The sequence below is a fragment of the Octopus bimaculoides genome, chromosome 11 (assembly GCF_001194135.2).
Source record: "Octopus bimaculoides isolate UCB-OBI-ISO-001 chromosome 11, ASM119413v2, whole genome shotgun sequence".
NCBI classification, from domain to species: domain Eukaryota; kingdom Metazoa; phylum Mollusca; class Cephalopoda; order Octopoda; family Octopodidae; genus Octopus; species Octopus bimaculoides.
Window position 1 is genome coordinate 9,799,213 of NC_068991.1, and position 4,882 is coordinate 9,804,094.

Genomic DNA, 4,882 nt, shown 5'->3' on the forward strand with positions numbered 1-4,882 from the left:
GAGAAGGACAGTATGCAGCTGTTAGCTACGGGTGTCGATTACCTACTGAACATTTTGTATGCTCAGTTGGATGCTTCCTGACAACTTCAGGCCTGAACAAGTAGGAGCAACACAACCAGGGGTATATATGTGTTAATGGTGTTGCGAAAGGCCTGTTTGGAGGCCTGACCCTCCAAATTCCTTTACAGGGCTTAGAAAAACTGAAGGACTGCTTCAAGAAGTGTGTGAATCTGAAAGGGAATATGTTGAATAAAATCATAATTAACTAATCCTCCTGTATTTTTTTTTTTTACTCAAAGCCAGGAACTTTTTCAGTACTCTCTTGTACTCATTTCCAGCTGAGACAGATTCACAGTAGCTATTGGAAAATATGTTCTTGGGATCTAAGGCAATGGAATCATGGAGAAAAATGTCTGCTCCTCTTTTATTTCAGCCAGTGCAGTCTGCAATAGTGAAAAACTTGACTTTTTCTACTTGGCATCCACGAGAGAGTTGTTTAGGTAGATATTCTTTAGTATAAAGAAAGGGATACAGTGTGTCTTTTCAGCAATTTGTACCTTTTTGGCAATCTGTATCTTTTCAGCAATTTGTGCCTTTTTGGCAATCTGTGTCTTTTAAGCAATTTGTGCCTTTTTGGCAATCTGTGTCTTTTAAGCAATTTGTGCCTTTTTGGCAATCTGTGTCTTTTAAGCAATTTGTGCCTTTTTGGCAATCTGTGTCTTTTAAGCAATTTGTGCCTTTTTGGCAATCTGTGTCTTTTAAGCAATTTGTGCCTTTTTGGCAATCTGTGTCTTTTAAGCAATTTGTGCCTTTTTGGCAATCTGTGTCTTTTCAGCAATTTGTGCCTTTTTGGCAATCTGTGTCCTTTCAGGAATCCGTCTCTTTATATATTGAGTCTTCCATTTTTGAGCATTGAGTAAGAATGTTAAAACGAAGGTTGGTTGATGTTTGTCTATAGGGCTTTCCTATAAGTAGGTTATCTCCCTTGGCTAGGCGGCGCTCCATTTAGACAATTAAACTTCCGCAGACTATCCACGCTATTGTTATTGTTTTACGTCTTATCATGGATATAAAGCAGCTCGATGATTCAGCTATCGAAGTACTTACTGTGCCTGAGTTAAAGAAATATTTAAGATTATGTGGACAGATTATATTCACCTCTCACATGTTCTGACTCTTACAGTTTGTATACTTATCATAGTTGTCATGAAATAATTTCATCAATCAGATCTTCTGGATCTTAGTTGCACGGACACTCTACATTACACTTCTCTGTGTTGGATTTCTAGGTGAACAGTAAGCCGAATTTGTAAGAGGAGCTATCTGTAATAGCCATGTAATTCTCTGAATCAGTATCTTATGCTACTCATATGTGTGTGTATGTATTTGTGTCTCCTTTTGTTTGAGATCATGTAATAGTTGTAAATGAGCATCACTGTCATACAAGCAGTGTCCTTCCTTTCCAATCTTCAGGGCAAACATGTCTGGCCATGGAGAAAAATATTATCTTACTTGGAAATGGGTGAGAGTTGGTGACAGGAAGGGCATCTGGCCATAGAAAATCTGCCTCAATAAATTCTGTCTGACCCATATGAGCTTGAAAGAGGGGATGTTTAATTGATATGCACGCAGACAAGCGTGCGTGCGTGCGTGCGTGTGTGTATGTGTGTGTGTGTGTGTATTTACAAGTATAGATAAGTTCTTTTCTGTGGTCCGTAGTTTCAGTTTAGCTCAATGTCCCCGAAGTTGGCTGAGGTCCTTTTCATCAAACTTAGGTGCCTGGTACCCTTGGAAGTCTCCATGTACAAAAGAAATGGTCTTTACTTTCAATTATGTAACGAACTTTCCTCGAATGAATAGCTAACTGAGAAGCAAGGGAGATTACTCTAAACTAGTTCCCTCCCCCTGATAGTTAGTTTGTTGAATTGCAATTGAATATATTTTTCTAAATGATAACTAGAGTGTACTCCCGTCTATTCGCGGTCTCGGTTATTCGCTGAACTAATAATTGTTCGTGGAAACCACCGCATATTCGCGAAATCGTAAGTATCGTCCGCGATTTTTTATGACTTTTTTCTTGGCAATATATATTCTTTCACACTTTTTATCTGCCGCAGTTGAAGCTTCCTCTGAAGAGAATAGCCGCGCATCACATCACTTGATTGTTTTAGAACCATGTATACTGTATCTTGTATCTCTTATTCCTACTTTCAATCAAAGCTTGCTAATTAGTTATAACGACATCTATCTATATTTCACACATACACACTCTCTCATCCGCTCTCGCTATATTTGTCTCTCAACAACAACCTCGTGTTGTAGTGAACGTGTGTGTGTCTATATATATATATATATATATATAGTGTAGTGTATCGTACCAGTATTACTTGGGCTAGCGATAACAGGTCAAAGATATATACAACATGAGACTGAACGTTAACTTTATACCAGCACTATTTTCAAAATCATTGTTGCATTTGATTATACACATTATTTTTTCAACAGGATAATTTCTAAGGTGGTGGGCCAATATAGCCTCATGGAAATTAGGTTCCTTGCCAGTCACCCTCGCTCACTCTCTCTCTCTTTTATTATTATAGTATAGATTACTGTACCTAGTTGTAATACAAACTAAATTTTTCAAAACCATGATTATTTTTAACCTCTGCTCTATCTCTCATTGTGGTATGCACATATTAGATGCAATGAAGATTTTTGTAGGTTTTTTTTAAGGAAAAGCTGTGTCGAATAGCTATCTCCAATATTTTGTTGAGTTCTATGTTTTTCGCAGCATGTTATCAAAGCCCTATGATGCCGCCCAAACGCCCTCCACCTTCTAAAGCTTCTGGCAGTGAACCTAAGCACCAGAAAAAAAGTTATGATGCTCCACGAGAAGGTACAACTGTTGGATATGTTCCAGGAAGGTAAAGTTATGCTGCATTAGGTCGCTGTTATGTCGTCGAAGAAAGCACCATATGTTACATAATGAAGAACGAGGTTGGCGATGAGGACTACCGCAGCAGGAAGTTTCTGTGAAAGTGCCAAAAAGATAAGGATAGTGAGAAATAAGCGCTTCGTCAGGATGGAATCTGCCTTGGCATTGTGGTTTAGTGACTGCAAAAAGAAAAACATCCCCTTCAGCAGCAACATCATTCGCGAGAAAGCGCTAAAATTATACCAGCAGCTCAACAGAGAAGAAGAAACAGTGACACCACCAAGAAGAAACAATGACAGCAACTTCCCATCACAATGTTCCTCATGCCCACCAAGAAAGCCTTGCAGGAAGATATGACATCCCCTAAAACACCAAAAACACTTAAAAGAAGAGGCGTCACCTGAAGAGTTTTAAATCTTCTTTGCTGTGCGGTCATTATCTTCATTATTTTCATCATCATCGCCTTAAATCAATATCATTCATCATTGGTGAGTAACCGTACATTTTACTTCATTTCTATTAAATCATTATATTAAATATTAAATATTGTGACTGTGTGGTAAGTAGCTTGCTTACCAACCACATGGTTCTGAGTTCAGTCCCACTGCATGGCACCTTGGGCAAGTGTCTTCTACTATAGCCTCGGGCTGACCAAAGCCTTGTGAGTGGATCTGGTAGACGGAAACTGAAAGAAGCCCATCATATGTATGTATGTGTGTGTGTATATGTTTGTGTGTCTGTGTTTGTGCCCCCAAGATCACTTGACAACCAATGGTAGTGTGTTTACGTCCCCGTAATTTAGATGTTTGGCAAAAGAGACTGATAGAATAAGTACTAGGCTTACAAAGAATAAATCCTGGGGTCGATTTTCTTGACTGAAGGCGGTGCTCCAGCATGGCCGCAGTCATTGGAAAAGTCAGCAAAATGGGTCAATGGGTTCCTCACATGTCTAATCACATGCAGACAGTGAATGTGTGCTCTTCTTTGCTGTCACGTCTGACGAATGAACCTTTTCTTGGACTGAATAGTGACTGGTAACAAGAAATGGGTCTCTATAAAAATGTCAAGCTCTGAAAGCAGTGGGTAGGGAGAGGAGAAACACCGGCACCCTAGGTTAAAGAAGGGCTTCACTCATGTAAGGTATTGTTATCTGTTTGGTGGGATTCAAAAGGTTTAATTCACTTTGAAGTTTTAAACCTAAGCGAAATGATAACAAAGGAGATCAGCTTGAGCAGCCTAAGTCAGCGCTAGAAGAAAAACAACCATCTTTGTGTTTGAGACGAAAGGTGTTCTTCCATCAGGATAATGCTTGGCCACATACAGCAGGGCTAACATTTCAAAGGCTGGAGCAGTTTGAATGGAAAACAATGCCCCCCACCATGTTTGCCAGACATTGCCCCATCTGATTATCATTTATTCTGCAATCTTCAAAATCACTTGGACGGAAAAGATATGAATTCTGTAGACAAAGTCAGAACAGTACTGGAGGAGTATTTTTTGTCACGGACAAGTGGATTTTGGAAGAGGGGCCCTGCAAGTCTGCCAGACAGATAGAAGAGCATTGTAGAAAATGAAGGAGAGTATATTTTAGATTTAAAAAAGCAACTTTGTTCATTTTAATTTTGAAAAATGAAAGAAGTATAAAAAAGCCGTGTTATTTATGGGATGACCCAATATATTGAGAGAGAGAGTGTATGTATATGTATAAATAATATCTATAATGCATATTATATATGTTATATATATGTATGCGTTATGTGTGTATGTATATATTTATATATAAATGTATATACATGTACATTATATATGTATGTATATAAATGTGTGTTATATATATATATGTGTGTGTATGTATACATATATATCTGTATATATGATACATTTTAATATATATATATATATATATATATATATATAAAGTTGTAGTATATGTATGTGTGTATGTAT